Source organism: Rhinolophus sinicus, linkage group LG18 (genome assembly GCF_036562045.2).
Source record: "Rhinolophus sinicus isolate RSC01 linkage group LG18, ASM3656204v1, whole genome shotgun sequence".
In the NCBI taxonomy this organism is placed as follows: domain Eukaryota; kingdom Metazoa; phylum Chordata; class Mammalia; order Chiroptera; family Rhinolophidae; genus Rhinolophus; species Rhinolophus sinicus.
In genome coordinates, this window is record NC_133767.1 from 535,257 (window position 1) to 557,425 (window position 22,169).

A 22,169-nucleotide genomic window follows, 5' to 3' on the forward strand; every position below is an offset into this window, starting at 1 on the left:
CTCCTCGGAGGGGAAGCATTTGGTTGTCATTGCCACTCTTGCTGCTGAATTGTGCTGGACGCTAGGGATCTGAGATCCCTTGCTTTGAAGAAGACAAGTAGAGATGCATTTACCTTCCCTTTAAAGGCGAACAAAAACCTGGGCATAATATTTGCCAGAAAAATGACTATTAATGTCCTTAATATAAAAACAACTCTGGAGAATCAATAAGAAAATCCCAAAGCCTCACTACTTAATAAACATCAAAGTAAAACGATGGCATTTTAATCCACAAAATGATCAAATTAAAACTAATTCATTGCTGATTCGGGCTTAGGTAAATCTCACCTACTGAGGGGAATGAAAATTACCACAGATTTCTAAAAAATCCAATCTGAAATTACATATGAAGAACTTTAAAAATAACTAACACCCTTCGGAGCAATAATTCTCCTTCTAGGAATTTATCCTGGAGGAATAACAGGAGATTCAGACTTATGTACAAGAATGTAATCAAAACATTTATGATAGAGAAAAATAGTATCGAAATCATTAGAAATCGTTTGTGGAAATGATGGGAAAGTATGGAACCATTAAAATGGTGCTTTTATTAAAATTTTATAACTTAAGAAAATGCTCACAATGTTACGTGACAAGTAACAAATATGGGAAAACGTCTCATTTAGGATGTAATTGTGTGCGGAAAGTGTGTAAGGGTCAAGGTGGGAAGAAAGCCATCAGATTGGGGCAGAGGTTGTTTGGGTCATGAGTGACACTCTGTCCTTGTCGTATCTTTATGGTTGTTGAAATTCCTGTACAATAGACACGTGCCACTTTGACAGTCCAAAACCTGACAGATTTTTAACATCTGGAGGCAACGGGTCTGGCGGAAAGATCGCTGAACTCAGACTGTGAGCGACCCGAGTCTGACTCTAGGCTCCGCTTGTCACTAGGATGGACCTCGAGAATCCTGCCTCAGGCTCTCAATCAGGAGGAAAGCGGCATGTCAGACAGCTGTCCTGACAGTTAAATGAGACGTGGCACCATGACGGATAAGGTGAGGCTGCCCCACAATTGTTACAGAACTGAAGAGCTGGCTCTGGGACAAGGGGAGCCAGGATGACGAAACTCTTCTGGGAATGCGAGCATTTGCCGTGACGGTGTAGGAATCCTGAATCCACCCTTAGCAATCCGGGGTCACACAAGTCGCTTTCTCTCTCCAACATTCAGTTTCGTTATCTGTAAAACGGGGGCTAGTAAAAGTGACCACTTCGCAGCATCAGAGGGTCACGGAGATGATGCAGGACTTAGTGAACAATAGTTTGTGTGCCACATCTGGCCCACCACTTGTTTTTCTCAATAAAGTTTTATTGGAACACAGGCAGCCCGTTTGTTTACTTGTTGTCTATGGCTGCTTCTGTGCTGGAAAGGCAGACTTGAGGTGTTGCGACAGAGACCATAAGGCCTTCAAACCTAAAATGAGTACTTTGTGGTCCTTTGCAGTGGAAGCTTGCTGACCTGAGTTCATGTGTAGAAATGACCTGGAATCGTGTCTGTCGCTCACCAGATGACACTGCTCTTATTGCTGTCAGTATCATTACTGTCACTATTGACTCCCTCCTCTGCTTTGAAGTAACTGGAAGATCAACTCGACCAACCGTTTTCATCAGGACTGAACCTATTTAACCCCTGGAGACTGACTCACGCTTTAGAAACTGCCAGAACAAGAGTTCCTGAGGACCCTGTGTGGCCATCCCCACACATACACGTCATCACCTTCAGGAAAGCACTGTCTTCCTGCCGTCCCTCTCCTGCTGTTTCAGCACAGGCCCCTGCCCAGTGCAGAGAAAGGAGTGCTTGGTGAACGGCCACTTCTCGTGCCTTCAGAGTCGTGTGTGGTGACTTCACACTGTCCTGCCCAGAGGTCACATGACCCCAGTTGTCGTCTGCTGTCACTCAGGCAGGCCATGGTCAGAGGCATCCCAGGACTCTGGGAACAGGGACAAGTCGAGGGTAGAACAGAGGCAGAGGGTTTAAAGCACGATCCCCATCTCCGCGTAACCTTTAGCAGACTCAGAATAACTGACAGACACCCATTTTGCAGGTGGATAGAGTGAGGTATCAGGACAAAATGGGCAGGCTCAAGAAGCGATGTGGGGAGCAGTAATCTCACCCATGGACAGGGGAGAGGAGAGGACATGACCTTGGAGCTGCAAACCTGAAGGTCATTAGTGCATGGAGCCATTTCTGCAGCAGCTCGGAGCCCGTACTCTTGTCTCTAGTCGTCCTTGTGTGCAAATAGAGGCCTGATGTCACTCCATCTTCCAGTTTTCCAAGAGAAGTCAAAAATCCCAATTTTCAAGAGTTGTCAATGAATTCTAAATTCCCCAAAACTCTGTGCATGGCAGGTAACACACCTCTGCCGGCTAAATGTGGCCCAGGCACAGCATCTGCCCCTGCACGTATCGCATTATTAGTGGTGCCTGGCGGCCCTTGGTGTGCACACAAATTACCCAGAGCCCCTTTCCCAACGTGGACCCTGAGGATGGGTCTGGGTGGGCTCGACTCTGCAGTGCTGACGTGCTCCCGGAAGCCGCCGGGGGCTGCTCGGTGGGCAAGCGCAGTGGGGGCCTGTGGGTATGCAGTGACAGCAGCCCCGGGAGCCTGTCAAACGCGCTTCCTGGCACAGCCCATTCCCAGCGCATGCAGTTCCGGGGCCAGGCCTTCGGTGGTTCTTGGCACAGTCGCGTTTGAGGGGCACTGCCCACACCACAGCTCCCGGCCTCGGGAGTACTTGAGAGACTGTAAAAACACTGAAGGCTGGAGACTTTCAATTGGCCTAGAGTGTGAGCTGGGTACCAGGATTTTAAAAACTCCCCAGCTGGTTCTACCACACAGCCAAGGTGGGAGGCCATTGCCCGGGAGCTCATGGCAGATTCTTCCGTGTATTTTTTCCACATTGGAGAAGTGGAAGTCTGCTTTTTTGCAAAGGAGAGGTGATTTCAGCTACAGCTTGGGGTGGACGTGTGTCCACCTAAGTCCACTCTGCCTGCCCTGCAGCCATGTGCCTGGGCGGGAATGCCAGGGGGCTCGATGGGGGGAGCCCTGACTCTGCCCCACATGCCAGAAAGCCAACCCTGCTACTTTCACGATTCTCCCAGAGCCGAGACACCGCGAGGAAATGAAGCCACCGCCACGCTTGGCCACTTGGAGGATGACAATCAGCCAGCGCCCGGAGCAGCCAGTGGCCACAGTAAGTGACCCACAAATGGCCATCTGGTCATGCACACAGGCCTGGCTTGGGTGCTCTGCCATTCACGCAGTTCAAGTGCAGGCCCCTCTGCTCTCCGCTTTTTTGAGTTAGTTTACAGCCAGTTAAATGTCCGCAATAGAAATGCTAACGTCCACAGATAAAGACCACCCTTCCTGAGTGAGGGTCACACGCTCTGTCTGGGCTCGGTGGCGTCTGAAACCAGCTGAGCAAGAAAATGTGACAGGCCTAGGGCTTCAGGACAGAAAAGCAGCAGCAGCATCGCATCCCAGGAGACACCAGGCCCATCTCCAGTGGCAGAGTGTGGGGCGAAGAAACAGAGCCAAGCGGTTGTCAGGACTTCCCAGCACACACAGCAGACGGCCGGCAACAGAGGACACGAAACAGCCAACAGTTCTGGAGCAGAATTTGGAAGGCGTCCCGAGGACACAGGACACAGGCCCGTGTGACACCGACAGGCTAGAAAGGAGGGGCTGAGGGCAGGAGCCTCTCACTGCCTCCTTCCGAGTCATCAGCTGGCCCACAAATCTTTACTGAGCCCCTGCTGTGGGCCAGGCAACGGCTGGAATTGGACTGAGCTTCCCTCATTTCACTGATGAGCAGTTTTAACTTGAACAAGCTTGTTCTAAAGGTGCGTTCACACATTTTGTGAACTTGCCTTGAATACCGCGTGTGTTTAAATACCGGGCTGTGTTTAACACTCGCATACGGCAGCAGAGAAAACATCCGGCAGCCACTTCCCTCGTGGAGTTCCAGGCCAGTGGTGGGCAGGTCGTAAGGAACAAAAGAACAATACAAACAAATACACGTAAATGCTGTGAAGAGAAACTACAGGGCGCTAACAAAACTTATAGAAACGTTTCTGTCAGAGGTTTGGGAAAGGTTCCCAGAGGAAGCGACACGTGAGTCGATTCTGAAGGGAGAACAGGCGTTAGTGAAGCCAGCCTCTGAGGAGACCCTGCCGAGGGAACAGCGTGCAAAGGCAGGAGGCGGGAGGGAGCAGGATGCTTGCAGGAAAGGGAAGGAAGGCGCGAACACAGCAAGCAGGAGGAGCCAGCCCCTGCCAGGCAGGTCTGCAGGGCTGCAGTTGCACCCGAGAGGAACGGCTGCCACTGAACCAAGCAGGACTGCCTGGCGAGCGGGGCTGGGCAGCTTCTTCAGGTTGTCAGAAACGGCGATGCCCCAGCCAGCACTGGAAAAGGCGCTTTGCCTGACTCAGAAATCCCACACAAAGCTCAATCTGCTGCAGGCGTTGGACTTGCCCATTGACACCCGAGTCTCCTTCCTGTTGGCCGCTGCACCTCCGTCCATCTACCTGGCACTCCCTGTGGACCTGTGTGACCTTAAGTCGCAGCAGAATTAACCGGAAAGCAGTGTGCAGGCCTCACCCAGATCAGGGAAGGCCATGTGCTCTCAGCCCAGGGGTCCGCAGGGGGCACAGAGGACAAAGCCCCTGCTCTCGGTGCTGAGCCTCTGCTGAGAGGGACAGTGAGACCCGTGACGGCTGCGCAGAGTGGGACAGGGACCAGAGCACCACGTTCCGCACCTTCTTCACTTCACCGCCCGCTCTGTTTCTCTGTCTCAACGCGGCCGTGTTTTGTGACCTGCCATCTGACATGCATGGTCTCCCCAAGTGGCCGAGCCATCTGAGAGTGGGCGAGAGAGTAACACTTAGAAGATCTACTCCACGGAGCAGATGGCTTTGTTATTTCATGCCAGTTAAACGAGCCGCTCAGCCGTCTGATCCAATGCTCACGGATCGAGCTGCCAAGAGCCTCTGCGTGGGCACAGCCATCTGATGTCACGTTCATGATGCTGATGGGTACAGGTGTGAGGGCCACACAGACACTGAGGGACATGGCAGCGCAGGAGTCACACACGGGCACCGGGAGGCTGAGGGCAAGTGTGGACAGAGATGAGTGACGGGTGAGACAAGCCTCCCGTGACTAGGGCCATGCGGGACGCACGGCGGTGCCATCACCAACCCCTTTAGACGGATGTTTTGTTAATGCACATGTCGTGTGCCAGGCTCTGTGCTGAGCCCTGGAAAGTAGGATGGGGGATGTAAAGGCACCTAAGACCCGGCTGCCTTCTAGGAGCGCTCAGTCTGGGCCTGGAGCAGCCGCAGCAGCAAAAAGCTGCCACATCAAGTCCAGTGATATGGGGCAGCAGTTGGTCCTGGGTGATACTGGACTCTTCCAGCTCTCGATAAGAAACTGATGAGTATGAGACTGGTGAGGCTCTTTCTCCTGCTAACTGGGTTGTGACATCACACATGATGTAATTTAATGCCAGGCGTCCAGACTCTCTGAAGTAACTGAGAATGGGCCACTGTGTGGTCCTGTAGGACCATCCAGAAAGCCACCTGCTCGTACATGTAAGGTGGGGTCAGCCCAGAAGGGAACCTTCCTCCCGTCATCAACCGTCCTGGGAAAAGCTGAATCCTAGGACATGAGGCTTCAAGGGGCGAAGACTGGATGACAGGGGCCTTTGCTCTCCTCTCTCTGTGATTATTAGTCAAGTTCAGCCAAATGATGAGGCTTACAGATGCCGGAAGACCCTCCAGTGCTGAACAAGCCCCACCCCCCCCGGTCCCAGAAGCAGGGAAGGGGCAGAACCGAGTATCCAAGGAGAGATCTGCGCATGGGTGAGAGACCGAAGTCATTCCCTCAGTAACATGTGTAGTCATTCCTTTCCATGACCCCAGGGGCTCTGGGCAAACCTCCGTAAAAGACACATCCTGTCACCTGTGTGGTTCTGGGATGGGAACAGCCAACAAGATCAGGAGAAGACCAGTGAGCCCAGAAAAGGCTCTTGTGGGGTGGGTGTTTGGCATATTCTAGAAGCAGCATTTCAACATGGTGGAAAAGGAACAGGCTATTCAACAAATAGTATTTAGTCCTTTGGAAAGAAAAAAAAATAAGATAGACATCTACCTTTCACCATACTCAAAGGTAAATTCCATATGAATTAAAAAGCTAAATGTACCTGGCCAAGCTACCCGCCAGAAATGCAGGCGATCCCAGGCCTTTTCCAGGCAAACAAAAGCTGGGGAAGTTCATTGCCTCTAGTTCACCAGCCCTATAAGAAATGCTAAAGGGAGTTCTTCACGCAGAAATGAAAGGACTCTGACTAGTAACATTGGAATACGGGTGGAGGTGTGAGCTAACTCGGGGTGGTGATCATTCTGATATACGTAAGTGTATCCAGCCATGTACACCTTAAACGTACACAACTTGATATGGCAATGGTATCTCAATAAAGCTGGAAAGAAATAACCAACAGACTGATATTCAAATATATCAAGATTTCTCAAAAATCAATAAGACGTAAACACTAAAACTTAATAGAAAACTGGGCAGACAATATAAACAGGCAACGCACAAAAAGAAGAAATGCAAATGAAAAATGTTTACTATTACTAGTAACCAAGAAAACGTACAGTAAAACAGAGTGCTGTGCCACGGGTTTTCCCAGCAGGACAGTAAAGGTTAGAGGCTATTCCGTGCGTGCTGATGGGCCTTTTCACACACTGTTGGGGGAAGATCAATCCAGTACAAGCTTTTCCAGAAAGCAATTCAGCAGTGTCTTAATTTTGTTTTTTTAAGAATTGCATCTGACTCTCTACCAAGAAGTCTGGTAGCTATCCTAGAGAAATACACGGGCACAAAGTGGTACATATAACTGCAGACAAACAAAATATATAGCTGTAGCTGAACAGTTAAGTAAATGATGGCATCTCCATGCAAAGAACGTATGCAGCTGTTAAACAAATGAAGTCGATTTTTATGTGTTTATCTGGGAGTATCTTCCTCACATATTGTTATGTGAAAAAGTAAGTGGCACTACATATATAGTGCAATGCTGTTTCTGTTAAAATTAAAAAAAGTCTCACAAATGCAAAAGTAAACTATTAAAAAAAAGAATGCATAAAAACTCTTTATATAATTTAGCTGTAGATGTATGTAGACCCAAAGGTAGGTATAGCTCAGACAGATTAGATGATAGATGATGGATGGATGGATGGATGGATGGATGGATGGATGGATGGATGGATGGATAGATAGATAGATAGATAGATAGATAGATAGATGATAGGTAGGTAGATATAGACAGACAGACAATCTATGGGGAATAGCTGGAAGAAGGCACAGAAAGCCAATACTGAGAGCCAGCTCCAGGCTGGGACTGTCAGAGTGGGCTGGGGGGATGAGGAGGGGAATTTTCACTTCATATTTTGTATATATTTGCATTAAATATACACATATGCATACGGGTCATTATGAAAAGGACGCATTTCGATATTCTGCAACTATAAAAAAAGAGTGGAAGAGAGGAATAAAGCAGGAAGAGGGGAGGGCAAGAAAGAGAGGAAGGAAAAAGAGAAAAGAAGCTGTAAGAGCCAGATTTGAAGGGACTTGTATGAAAGTGACAGTGTTAATTTTACCCTTGAGATGGGAAGAAATCACTGGCTTATAAACAAGTAGGGGATATTCTGAGACCTAGAAGTCATACATGAGATCAAATGATTATCAGAGTACCTAGAGATAAAAAGATCACTTTTCATCTTTTTGTTGGAACCATCCAAATAAAACATGACAAAGGCCTGGACAGGGCAGAGACCAGGGAGCTTCTGGGGCGGTGAGCCAACAGCGCTCCCAGCTCCCCTGGCCTCCGGACTGGGTGCCGGAACCTCATTCCAGGTCTCATTCTGTATCTGTCTGTACTTCCTAGGGGCTCTTTCTCTGCAGAAGGGGAGACTGATTCGGACCCCAGGGCGCGTTCACACAGGCGGGGGGACCAGGGGCAGCCTCACTCCAGGCAGGAAAACAACCAGCAATGCTGCCAGAAAACGAGGGCTGGAAGGGAGTCCGTCCCACTGACGCCTCGTGTAGCAAAATATCGAAACCACACGGGACACAGTGCACGGCAGGACCGGAAATGCTCGCCACTTACGCTTTCTCACATCACTGGGGGGGCTGGGCACTTGGGGAGAGACGTCAGTTGTTTTAGAAAGCAAAGATATTTCTTCATTTTCAAGGTTTTAGGATAAGATCTGCGCCCACTGTACTTCAAGTAACTGTTCCCTTTACCAAAGGTGGCTCAGGTGGGTCTCTGTCCCTGACAAGCTATCTTTGGCCAAGGTGCCCAGATGGAAAGTCAATCAGCCACATCAGTCTTCTCCTGTCTCTCTGGCTGGTTCATTCGGGGCTTATGGCAAAGTCCTAAACATGCAGGCTCCTTGCAATACAGCTGAGTCGACCGTGTTTACGTCACCAAACCGAGTGTAACCCTCGCCACCGTGCTCCCATGGCCATATCGTTAAGTGCAGACCGGGCAGCCTCCCCGGTTAGTCTCCGCTGCCCGACTGTTCAAGGCCAGGCCTGCACCCCCGGTGAGGGCCGATGGGCACTCTGACTTGGCCTGCCCAGCAGGCGACACGGGCTGTCACTTAACGCCCTGGTTATAGGAGTAAACAAATCAGTGACCCAACTGTCCTGCCCACCTTACTGGGAGCTCTGTGGGCTACCTGCAGAGGTCCTTTCGCTGCTCAGCCCTCTCATCTTCCGTGGAACCAGCCGTTTTCTCACGGCCACGAAGTGTTCACAGCCCAGGTTACCCTGCTACCCACAGAGACTCAGCCACGTGGCCAGGGCACTTCTGCGCCCTGTGATGAGGTCCTGGGATGTCCTGCCCCTCAGCCTGGCCCGTCCTCGTGTCCACCTGCTTGGGAAGCAGCTTTGAACACAGATCCAGAGGACGCCTGATGGTTTGACAGCTCCGCCTTCACCTCTTTCTGACTGGTCTTGGTTCAATGTGAATTTTGAAAAAAATACATAGCCTGGATTGAAAAAGAAGAAAACATCTCCATTCTGTGTTCAATTTCATTTGTCTCAAGCCATGATGGAGGTGCGCTGAGGGGGTGGGTCCCCTTGCAGTTGGCTCCTGGAAAGAAGGTGCTAAAGTGTCCTCTAGGCCCAGTGGTGGGGCTCGGAGCCCTGGACCGACAGCCTGGGGACTCTCGGACTTGGTTTGCAGAGATCCAGCTCGGAGGCCCCCTCCAAGCACCATTCTCTCTTGGCAGGTGAGGCCACACGTATTCAGCAGCGGCTGAGAGAATATTCTGGCCTGAATTCCTGTGAACCGATGACCCGAGGCTGCCACACACTCCATTATCTATCCTCCATCCTCGGAACTCGATTTCATGTCTGGGAGACGGGAGGGCGTGACTCTGCACAGCGCAGGCCGAGCGGAGCGCATGCTGCGTCTCAGCCCCGACGCCGGAGAATCATTCATTAGCCGGGCCGGCAGCGAGACACTGAGAAGCTGCAGGCCTGCGTGGGAGGAGGATTGGTCAGCCTGCCTGGCAGAGGACCCAGCACAGAGGAGCTGCCCATCACAGTGGCTCTGGCACCACCTTGGCAGCCGACACCTGCTCCAGCGGCTGAGCGTTCACAGCAGAAGAGCAAGCAGCTGGCTTCTAGAATACTCTGTGTCGTGCTGGGTCTGAGGTCAGAAGGCAACTTCACAAAGGGCCTGGGGGTGTCTAGGGCCCTGTAGGTTCCCGAGCAACAAGGTAGGGTTGGGAGTGTACAGCTGTCCCCGCTCATCCACGGGGGAGCCGCTCCAAGACCCGCAGCGGGTGCCTGACACCGCGGGCAGTACCAAGTCCCACACGCACTGTGCTCTTTCCCGTACGTACACACCTATGATCAAGTTGCATTTAGACATTAGGCCCAGGAAGATGAACAATGACTAATAATCAAATAGAACAATTATAACAATAAAGTAAAACAAAAGTTCTGTGAATGTGGTTTCTCTCTCAAAATATCTGACAGCCGAAATGGCTATTGACGGTGGGTAGCATGTATAGCGCAACTGAGTTGTTTTAAACAGTTGTAAAAGTTTCAAAAATGCATTGTAAACATAAATCCCACTGGAAAACATCATCAAGGAGCTAGACGCTTTAGATTGGCAACACCATTTTGTGTCCTGCAGGGATTTAAAGAATAATGCTTTGAGGGTGTTTTTGTTATTATAAGCTAAAAATGCCAAATCAAAATTGACAACAACAGACTTAAATATTTCCTTATTCATTTTTCATTCTACACACCCAGCTATTTCTCAGCTCTTAGGTTTTGTTACAACTCTAGGGGCCGCATGGTATAGACCGTGTCCCCTGACTCGTAAGTCACGTCCACCCAACTCCTGCTCTGAAGACTCCGCCTGTCGTGGGAAGGCCCGGCTAGAGGTGACCGCTGCCAGCCTCGTGTCCGCCAGCTCGGGGCCAGCCTCTGCTCCGTCCTTTGTACCGTCAAGCACAATCTCGGTTGTAACATGGTGAACGGCTAACAGCGTCAGCTATAAGGCTCTCATTCATTCTCTCTAAAAACTTCAGACACTGAGGGTGGACATACAGCAAAAAAATAAAACCGACAAAATGTGTAATGCCTAATCTGGGGAAAATTTCATTCAACTCTAGGGTGAATGGGTCTGGATTAATGAGAAAAGAAGAAGGCCTGTGTGGGTTTCTGTCTCAGTAGATTCATGAAAGCAAGAACAGCAGAAAAGGGTCAGGCCACTTATCATCAGGCCACTATCCCCTTGGCTCAGAGACGACGTGGCTGGAACGACCGGACAGCTGGTCAAGCACCCTCCAAGACCTGCCCAACACGTTTCCACATTCAGGGCAAATCTGAGAGGAGAACTGAAATGCATCCAGCTGTGGAGGTGCTGTCTCCACGAGAAAAGCACCAGGTGAGGGAGGAAGAGTGTGGGAGCAGCACCCATCAGCGACCGCTGCTTTATATGCTGAGCGCCAGGTCAGAGATGTGTGGACCCAGCAGTCGGGACAGGAGGAGGTGGCACCTCAGAGGACAGGGCCTCATGAGGAAAGCACTGAACAGAACTGAAGTGCTGACTGCTGTGCGCCCTGCCACGAGTGGGAGGTAGGGACGGTGCCACCAGCTCCGGCCCACGTTGTCTCCCGCCTGGGCCTTTGCAATGCTTCCCTAATGGTCTTGCTTCTCCCCTTGCCTGCCTCCCATCATCAATCTTTCATGCAGCAGCCTCAGAGACTCCCTTAAATTGTAAGTCACGTCATGTCAGTCCTCTGCTCAAAGGCCACGTCGGTTCCCATGTCATTCCGAGCCCCAGAGGGCCGGCCCCTCCCGGCTACGTGTCGAGCTCCTCAGCCCCCCCCCCCCCCGACTCTTGCTTCAGCCCAGCGGCCTCCTGCTCTTCCTCAGACGCTCCCCACATACATTTCCAGCTCAGGTCATCTACACAGTCCCTCCCCAGCCAGGATATCTGCCCGGTGTCTCAGTTCACCTGGGTTTCCGTGCAAACACTGACTCAGCAGACACGCGCTCTGCCCCTCCTACGCCCCCTCCTTCAGTCTGCTCTTTCCTCCCACGGTCCTCACGGCACCGAACACGCTGCGTGTCCTGACTCTGTTCCTCCCCAAGGACGTAAGTGTCACATGGGTGGGAACTTGGTCTCATTTGCTGACACATGTGCTGTGTCTACACCATCCTCGGCACCAAGTACTGCTCAGTAAGTACCTGCTGGATGGGGGGTGGATTTGGGTACCGTAAGAATGAGCAGAAGAAAGTTGTTATGTGGCCTTTTTACGACCCTGAGCGTGCACACCTTTCTCCTTTTTCAAGAATGAGGAAAGGGAACACGAGGGGCGCACAGAAAACCGCCAAGCGAATGGTCCCTCTGTAGGTGACCGTTTTCATACAAACTCTATGCTCACAGAATTCTTCCTTTACGCTTAAATGTAAACATGTGTAAATATATAAAACATAAAAATGCATGAGAGATCGCCGAGCTTGCTTCTTTCTGTTCACCGCCCCCCGCTCGCGGCGCCCTGCACAGAGCACTCGGGCGCCGTCCGCAGGAGTGCTGTATCCGTGCGTCTCTGAGGCTCATGCAACCTTTATTCCTCTCTCGGTCTCGCCACCACCGAGTCTTCATGCCACGGGCCTCCACTGTCTGCCTCTAGACAGCAGTTCTCACACTGTCTTGTGGCTTTCAGTGCCTTTTGCTGTATTGAGTTCGAGAGCTTCGCAAGTTCATGAACCAGGTACCACTGATTCCATTTTCTCGTGTAATTTGAAATCCTGCACGGCCATTATTGGTTTCCTCATACTTTCCCTTTACCTCAGGCTACAGCGTTTCATCACAGACTGCAGTGATATCATCCTATCTTTGTACTTGCACTTCATAGAGAGTGGAAAATACACGTTATCTGAAATGTACTTCTGTTTTTTCTAAGATATCTTCTTTTGAATCCTGTATTTTCTTTCCTCTTTTGTGTTGAAATATCTTTACATGGGACACAAGTTTGTCTCTTTTTCTCATTTGTTAGTCCCGATTGAAGACATTTCTATCCTTGCCTAATATTTGTGAAAGACCATGTGAGGGGTGGCCTTCAGTTTCCACCTGTCCGCCTGGAGCTTCTGTCTTCGTGGTTTTTCCACTATCAGTGACAGGAACTCACAGACCGTCTGGATTGGCTCGGACAGGAGTCCACGCGCCCTCAGCCCAGCCACGTTGCCTCTCAGACTCCTGAATCCTGCAGCGCACACATGCGTGCCATCTCCCCTCCTCTCCCTCGCACATCTCTTTATTTACTCCTCGGGTGGTTTTAGGCAAGACCTTGAACACTGAGAGAAGAGGAGGCGAAGAGCTGGCCCATTGCTTCTGGAGCAACACGATGCCACGCCTGTGACTGGGTAGAAATGTGAGAAGTTCCCGCTGGCTGCACAGACAGGTGCAAACAGGAGACCCCAGGCCTGGGTGAGCCTCCAAGTCCTCACAGGTCACACAGGATCTGGGACTGTGATCCCCTTCATCGGGTTCTTGTTCAGATTCTACTCACGTTTCAAAGCCTGGATTAAATACTTCTTCTTCCTGCAAAGCTTTTTCTGCTCCCCTAAGTCTAAAGTAATTTTTCCCACACTGAGCTCCCAGAGTACTTTTCTCTGTTATCTCTCTTATGACTTTGATCTTTGTATTATAGTTATTTATGGACCTATCTTATTTCACCTATACCTTCAACAAGATAAAAATACCTCCTCAATAGAAGGAGCAGACTTTGATACCCTCTAGCGTTTTTATAGGGCTTAAGATTGAAAAAGGAGAGGCAAGCTTGAATTAAGTTGGCCCATAACATTCCTTCCACCATTCCTAGGCATCGCCTGGAAATCCCCGCCACCCAGGAGCAGGAGGGCGCATCTGAGCTGCTGCCCTTCTAGACCAAGGGTTGGCAGCAGCTCCATAAAAGGTCAGAGAGTCAGTACTTCAGACATTGCAGGCCTTGGAGTCTCTGCCACAATTGCACAGCTCTGCTGCTGCAGCATGAAAGCCGCTGCAGACAGTATGTAAATGAAAGCGTGGGGCCGTGTGCCAATAAAACTGTATTTACAACAACAGGCAGTGGCCCTCAGGCTGGAGTTTTCCAACCCCTGTTTTGGATCATGGGTTTCTCCACCAGGAAAATGGAAAATAGGCAGGATTTTCTGTTGTGCTGTGGAGACGCACTGACCAGGCCAGCTGCCACCACCACGTCCGTATTTGTGCTGACGGCACAGGCGGGTTTATGGAAAGTCTAGTGCTAACAGAGAAGAAAGTTTGCACATGCAATCAGATGTTATCAAATTTTGTGGGGGAACTGACCTATTTCTCAACAAGTCAGTATGGAAACATCTTGTAAAATAATCTTCAAAAACGTCAATAGCAAGCTCCACTCTATGGACTATTTTAAAGCGGTCCCATCTGTGGCTTTTCCCTTGCAAACACCGGTTCCAGCTAAGGCAGCTCTCTGCAGAACCTCACGGCAGCTAACTCTGCAAACTGACCTACTTCTTCCGAACTCCTCTGCAAACTGCGTGGTTTGAACAAGCCCTGGATGCAACAGGGTTCTTTTTCAGACCCTGCAGGCTGGCTGCTGTTTCATTATTGCCAACTTTGAAATTCTCCGTGATGATTTCCTATGTGTCACAAGAACTCTTAAGGAAGAAATGGGCAGCCAATATAAAACGGCCACCTGCCAAACACAGGGAGGTTTTTCTGGGTCCCCCCCATACCCGGCCGGGCTATGTCCTCTTCCTGGGCCACATTCGCGTCCTGTCCATTCACCCGATGTCACCCACCAACCCTGGTGCAGTGCCCTCCGTGGAGCAGCTGCGCACTGGCCAACATGCCTGTGTGAGGGGGCAGACGGGGAGCGCTGGGCAGACAGAAGAGGGCCACCTGGGCTTGCGCTCGGGCAGCCGGCTCCGCGCATTCGTCCCTCACTCGCTCATTCCCGGGCTGGGCTTGCGCTCGGGCAGCCGGCTCCGCACATTCGTCCCTCACTCGCGCATTCATCCCTCACTCGCTCACTCCCGGGCAGCCTCTCATACAGCTGCTGCGTGTATTGAGGATGGACTCGTACACCTTGATGTTTTGCAAACACACACGTGCTGTGAACAATCACTCCAATCAGACTAACTGACACAGCCTTCACGAGAGAGTCACCGTTTTCTTCTTTGTGGTGAGAACACGTACAATCTGCTCTCGGTACATTTCTATACAGTGCAGCCCTGTTAACTATAGTCACCTTGCTCTACAAAATGCTGGTCCCACAGGTACAGTTTCAGTTATGCAAGTTGAATGGCTTCTGGAGAGCTGTCCTGTCCGTTCTGAGTGTCTCCTGAGCTCTGAGTCCTGGACAGTGAGCCCTCGGAAGTGGGATGGACAGACTGACAGCTCGCAGTGTCCTAGGCCCCCGCGGCCAGCTCTGCCCTCCACTGAAGATGCACAGTTTTCTGACACAACCCTGGACAGGCTGGCAGAGCTTCACCAGCTTCTTCCCAAAACAGCCAACAGTTACTAAATATACTCTGATCCAGTAAGATGTAAGCACCTTGTATAATTAATTCACTTAATCTCCCTGAAAGAATACAAGATGTCATCGGTACCCCCACTTTAGAGACGAGGAAACTGAGGCAGAGGCTCACAGTTGGGGTCCCAGGGAGGCGGCTCCAGGGCCCTGCTCTTACTCTCCCTGTGATGCTGCTATGCGTGGGTCGGCTCAGAATCCCAGCCCCTGGCTTGGTGCCGGAGCAGGCTCCCTCCTCACCTCCGCACGTCCTATAGGAAGCTGTACTCCTGTCCCCTCCCGGGCATGTGGCATGGCCTCCTCTGAACCCCGTGGGCTTTCCCTGCGCTTTTGGTCCATGGAAGTATTTTGGAGGGGAGTTAGGCAGGGAGGGAGGGATTCTGTTGTTTATTTTTGCTTATTTGTGGTACATCTATATGCTTTTATATTTTGAAAGCATTTTACTGACTATTTCCATGTGTTTGCACTGGAAGGTGGGGTCTCCGATGTACTCACCGTACCGTCTTGCTTAGACGTGTTCAATCCATTTGACTGTTGCCAGAAAGCTGTCTCTAAGAAATGCATCTCATGGCTCCTGGATTCCTGCAAAATGAAGTACAAACTCTTTACCATGGCAAACAAACGAGGCCTCATCCAACCTTTCTCTTGTGATGGCCGACCGTTCCCTTCACAAACCCCAGGTTTCAATCAGATGAGAGTATTTGCTCTCTTCTCATAAATTCTGAGGAGTTAATACCGTAAGTTAATGCTCAAGACCCAGTGAGGCAGCGTCTCTCTGTAGCTTCCCGTGACGCAGACTAATTAGCCTTCGCCGGTGTTTCCAACCTCTTTAGGCCGTGGTCCATTACAGCATTTCATCTACACTCTAGGTGAAGTGTTTTCTTCTCTACCTGACCTTGGGCCTAAAACATGATGGTCTATTCTTTATCGTTGGAGCCCCAGGGGCGGCACACAGTTTGACTGTGACATGTGTTAATCTCTCCCTCCCTCTCTCTGAAGCACGTGTGTGTGTATGTGAGAGTGTATGTGTGTGTGTGGTGTATGTGTGTGTGGTGTGTGTATATGTATGTGTGTGTGTGTGGTGTGTGTGTATGTGTGTGAATGTGTGTGAATGTGTGTGTATGTGTGTGAATGTGTGTGTGTGGTGTATGTGTGTGTGTGTAGTGTGTGTGTGTATGTATGTATGTATGTGTGTATGTGTGAATGTGTGTGTGTGTGGTGAGGGCTGTACACGTGCATATGGCCTGCTCTCCTCTTGGCGCTTCTGTGAGGCCAAAGCAGTACCTTCCTTTGGGCGTCTCTGACCTTCTCCAGCTCTCTCTCTCTCGCTCTCTCGCTCTCTCGCTGTCTTCTCCTCACCTGAGCATGTTTGGGCATTTTCATCTCATTGACCAGAAAATAACCTTCATAATATGAGTTTGGGGCTTTATATGCACGAGAGAGAGAGAGAGAGAGAGAGAGAGACCGCAGAGGCACAGCACTGGCCGCGTGCTATAACCCAACTTGGTTGAAGACGTGTGCCAGTGTAGAGCGTGTGTCCTGATGACAGTCTGAAATGGCATTTCATCCTCATTGGCCACTGTCCCGTACAGACACAGCTTCGTCCAGAACACCCCACCACACAGCTTGTTCTGCCCTTATCAGACCAGGGCAGATACCGCAGCTCTGAAAGGACGTTTCCACTGTGGACAGACTCGGGAAGATGGGGCTTCAGTGCCCATGGCCCTCTGGACTCCCATGGATGGAGAGGCCAAGGAGGGAAATTGTCAAGGCTTTCAGGAAAGCAGAGGTGGGGACAAGCTTTGGGGGGACAGGCCCTTGTGGCAGGACTTCACATGCACAGAATAACGTTTATCCTTCTTAGAAAGGGAAATGGTGTTTGCTCAAAATCATTCTCTCCAACATGTCTGCTCTGGAAACCACGAGAAGTGAGGGTACGATGCCCAGCACAAAAGCAGACATGTGCCACTCACAGTCACACACCATCAATCCAGCCAAATAACCTCATTCTCCAAACGCATAACCCCTCTTTCGTTTGGACAGCTGTCAGCAAACAGCCATGGACTCAGAGACCTTCCCAGACAAGTCCTTCAGCAGAGCCGGGGGAGGGGAACATGGGCCTGCCTGGGAAACTGGTGCTCAGACAGGGGCCGTTCTCAGAATCTTCCAGAAGCACTGACTGCAGTGGCTACGCTATGTCTCCATGTTTATGTAGCTCCCGGGCATAAAGGGGACAGGTTGGAATCGTGCTGGAAAGGAGGCAGCTGTGATAGTGTAGAAAATGAGTGAGGTGCCAGAGACAAAGTGGGGAGCGTAAACAGACCTGAAATTGCCAGCTGAGTGTAAGCCTCTCCTCGGATAGTCCCACAGACATTAAAACGCAATCTCCAAAATGAAATGGGCGCACACATTTGGTTCTCCTCTTCAAAGCTCCCACACGGAAAAGCCCCGAGGCAAATGCTCTGAGAACACAGCACACTAAGTCCCTCATCTGGACAGAAGCTGAGAAATGACGGGTAAAAGGCAGAGACCAAGTCTGCGACCGTGATGTCCATGCCCCAAACGTCACCCTTCTCCACGGACCTCACGCTGCCGCAAACCAGCTCTGCACCATGGAGCTGGGGCTGGGGGCGGGCCCAGCCTCCCGGACTCAGTCCCCTTCTGTGTTAAATGGGGACAAAACCTATGTGATCACCCTGAGACGAACCGGCATCTCCAGTAAGTCCCAAGGATTATAACAGAGTTCTGTCTATGCAAGCTGATCCCAAGAGGGACTGAGGGTTACAAATGCGACTTTTTATGGCTTGTTCCATCGCAAGAACCTAGCAGCGTGTGTGAGGATTCTCCCTTCCCTGGGGCAGGACAAGGATGAGAAAATTAAAATAAAAATGAAGCATCAAGTAATAACAAGCCACTTCCCCAGAAACTGTGGTGCAGTCTCTTCAGCTGCCTAATCATTCGCCGAAGCCCGAGGCCACTGCAGGGAGAGGTGGTGGCATGCGGCAGCCAGGAGGACGGAGCACAGCGCTTGTCGTGTGGGGACCGGCCTCCATCTGAAAAGGACACAGTGTCACCGGGAAACACAGAGACATGTCTGGTCTCCTCTGTGCCTCTGACTTGTTTCCTCTCACATATGGAGCCCACTGTTCACAATTCTGCTCCTTACACCTATTTCCTGCCATTCGCGAAAGACAAAGTGAGCCAAGTGAAGGCCAGCTTTCTCACCGAATTCTCTCCGTTTGGGGATGGGGAACTATTCCACCCAATGTGCAGATGAAGAAACTGAGACGCACAGGGGGGATTACTGAGCAGTGCCACCTAGTTAATACACGGAGGAGCCGAGTGTCTTCAGGGCAGCTTCATACAGGTTCTGGGGTTCCACGGGCCCTTCTCTCACCCCCATAAATAGTAACTGCTCCTGGCCATCGCATCTGCTCTCAAGCCGAGCCTGCCACTCTTCAAGAACTTCTTCAAGCCCCTTTCTCCTAATGAAAAGTAGCAGCAGGGGTTCAGAACCACCACTACGAACCCCCATTTAAAGACGGAAACCAATGAAGCTTAGATACTCAGGGTCATCCAGGGTCATTCAAAATTCAAGAGAGGACAGGAATGAAAATACCTTAGCCAAAACTCCAAAATGAAACTCACTCTGTGTGATACAGCTCCAATTACTAGCTATACGATGCTGGGTAAGTCACTTAGCTTCTCTGAGCCCTCACCTTAATAGTAACACTGACAGGAGTGACAATGACAGGAGTGACAATGACAGGAGTAACAGTGCTTGCCTCACGCAGGGATAGGATAAGGAAAACCAACAGTGATTGCTCCTGAGGGTACAGTACGTTGGGCAAGACTCCCTAAGTGCTTCTTACACTTTCCACCTAAATGCAAGACTCTCCTTCCGCAGGAAGGGTAAGCTTCAACGGACTAACACTCCTGCAGTCAGCAGCTATACACTCTGGGCAAATGCCCCACCACAACCACCTGAGTGGTCTGTAGTGAGAAGCGAGAGATTTCGGAGGGGACTCAGAACTCGGAAGAAGCAATCATAATGAGACATTCCCGTTTGAGGTGCTTTGCCCTGATGGCAGACTCCACTCAGGATTTAGAGACTCTGAAAACCATTTTTAAAAACCTACTAATTTTCTGGCCTAAGGAACAAAGGGATGGAACCTGGAGCAACTATGGCCGCTGAGGACTGAGGCGGGGATTTCAAAAACAGGGAGAGACTCCGGGAAGGAGACCATAACTCTGGGGAGAGAGTCCAGCCGGCGTCTGGCTGATGCCGGGACATACGTGCACGGCTGCAAGCAGCCCTAGCCACGTGTAAAACACTGACCCCGAGACCTGAGTTAACATCTGCCCACTCAGGCTCACACAGCTTATAAGCACCAACAGTCTTCGGAGGACTACAGCAGAACTCACCACTAACCGGACACGACCCAGAACTACCCAGCTTATGAAGAACAAAGAAAACGTGACCCTTCTCCAGAACGAGGACAATCAGCAGGGCCACCCTGAGATTTCTTCATGTTAAAATGATCAGACAAAGACTTTTAAACCGCGTAACGACGCTCTACAAGGTCAAGGACAATATGCCCATGATGAATGAAAATATGGGATATCTCAGCAGAGAAGTGGAAAATGTGGAAAAGGACCAACTGGAAAGTTTAGAACTAAAAAATATACTGTCCAAAACTTAAAATTTATTGGATGGTGTTAACAGAATGGGGATAACATAGGAATGAGTCAGTAAAAGTAAACTTGAGGGGAGATCAACAGAGATTATCCAAAATGAAGACGAGAAAGACAAACAGTGGGGAAGTGTCCGGGGGTCTGTGGGGGATATCGAAAGGTCTAATATATGGATAATCAGAGTCGCTGAAGCAAAGGGAGGAAGAATAGGACAGAAAAAAGCATCTGAATAAATAGTGGCTGAAAACTTCCTGCCTTTGGTGAGAGACATAAACTACAGTCAAGGCCCATCTAATGAAACAAAGGGAAGAGCATGTGTGAGCTGCTGCACGACCCCTCGGCTCCCCTTTCCGGGCAGGGGCAGCCCTTGGAGACCCCACTATCTGTCACGTCTCGCACTCATCACAGCCACCTCAGGGGCAGTGAGTTCCCATTTTACAGACGGAGGAGCTAGACGCACGCAGGTCACACCGACTGCCTGGCACCATGTGAGTGGGGCACGGGAGCAGGATGGAACCAGCTGTGGCTTCCGAGTCCTTGCGATTGGCCAGGCTGATGGGCTCCGTTGGCAGGAGTTCACAGTAGGCAGTGCTCTGTGTGCAGCGGGCGTTCAAAACTCACTAATTCCAGTCCTCCTTCCTTCCTTCCGTTTCCTGTGGCCTTTGTGGTGACCAGCCTTGATTAATCCATACTCATTTATACATAATCTATGAAGTACTACATTCGTTTCCTGGGGTGGGTAACAAATCCTCCCAGACCAGGTGGCTTAAAACAGCAGAAGTGGATTCTCCCCCAGTCTGGGGGCCAGAGTCTGCAATCAAGGTGTCGGCCGGGCCTGCCGGCCTTCTGGTGTCCCCAGGGATCCCCTGGCTTGTGAATGCGTCACTCCGACCTCTGCTCTTGTCCCATGCGGCCTCTCCCTGTGCCTGTGTCGTCTCCACGTCTGTGCTTTATAGACGCTCGTCCTCAGCTCAGGTGCCGCATGCGGAACGCAGAATGATTCCATCTCACGATCTCACCTCGTTACACTGGAAAGACCCTTTCCCCAAACAAAGTAACATTCAGGAGACCTGGATGTTAGGTCTAGAACGTATATTTTGGGGCCATGATTCCACACGCCACGCACACCAAACCCAGTATAGCACAAGATCACCATGAAAAAGGCACGTAAATCAATGCCACTTAATGAAAACAGGTCCACAATCTAACATGGGAATAAGACATTCATAAGAAATAATCATATAAACGTTTTTAAAGTATGAAAACTTTTCAAAGCGTCTACAGTAATTCTGGGCTCCGTGTCAGGCACACACGGGTGCTCAAGCTACAGAACCACCACGTGGAAACATGGTCTCCATTTCATGGACGAGACACATGAGCACCAACGGGGGGAGCTGTACCCCAGGCCGCGCCCTCAGTGCAGTGTGGGGTCCCCGCAGCCCTGAGAGGCGTCTACTGGAAGGAAGTGACATCAATGCCTGTGACGCTATGAGCACGACATCTAGTCCACAGCATGTTCTCACACAAGGAAGCTCGTCGTGGCACGTGGCACGTAGTGGGGACAGTGTGCAAACGCTGACGTGCCCAGTCCCAGCCCCAGGTTCTTTGTGTCACACCACGAAACACTGAACAAAGACCCAGGGCACTTACACGTGTGTGCTCTCTGCACAGACACTCCCCCGAATCCTGACCCTGCCAGGCTGGTGACACACGCTCCTGCCTTGCCTCCCTCCTCCTCCTCCTCCTAATAAAGTGTCTACTGAGCACAATTCACCTATTTAACGTGTACGATTCACTGGTTTTGAGGACATTCGCAGAGTTGTGCCATCCTCACCACCGTGGGTTTTAGAACATGTTTATCACCCTGAAACTGCACCCATTCCCAGCACCGCCCGCCCCCGCCGCCCCCAGGCACCGCCTCCCACTCTGGTGTCAGTCAGTTTGCCTCTTCTGAACTTGGCACGTCAATGGAATCCCCCGACGTGTGTCCTTTGCATCTGGCTTCTCTCACGCAGTGTGACGTTGTCGACGGCCATCCACGGTGGGGCCATTCCCTTTACGGCCGAACGAGTCCAGTGTGTACACAGACCACGTTTGTTTATCCAGTCACCAGCGGATGACCATCTGGGCTCTGTCCACTTTTCAGCTGCTGTGAATACTGTGCTCTGAACTCTCACATACAAGTGCCTGTGTGGACACGTGTCTTCACGTCCCTCGAGGCTCTACGTAGGAGTGGATCGGCTGGGTCACGTGGTCACGTGGTCACGTGCTTCCCTTTGGGAACCCGCCAGACTGTCTCCAAAGCACGATGTCTCCAAATGACCGTGATGG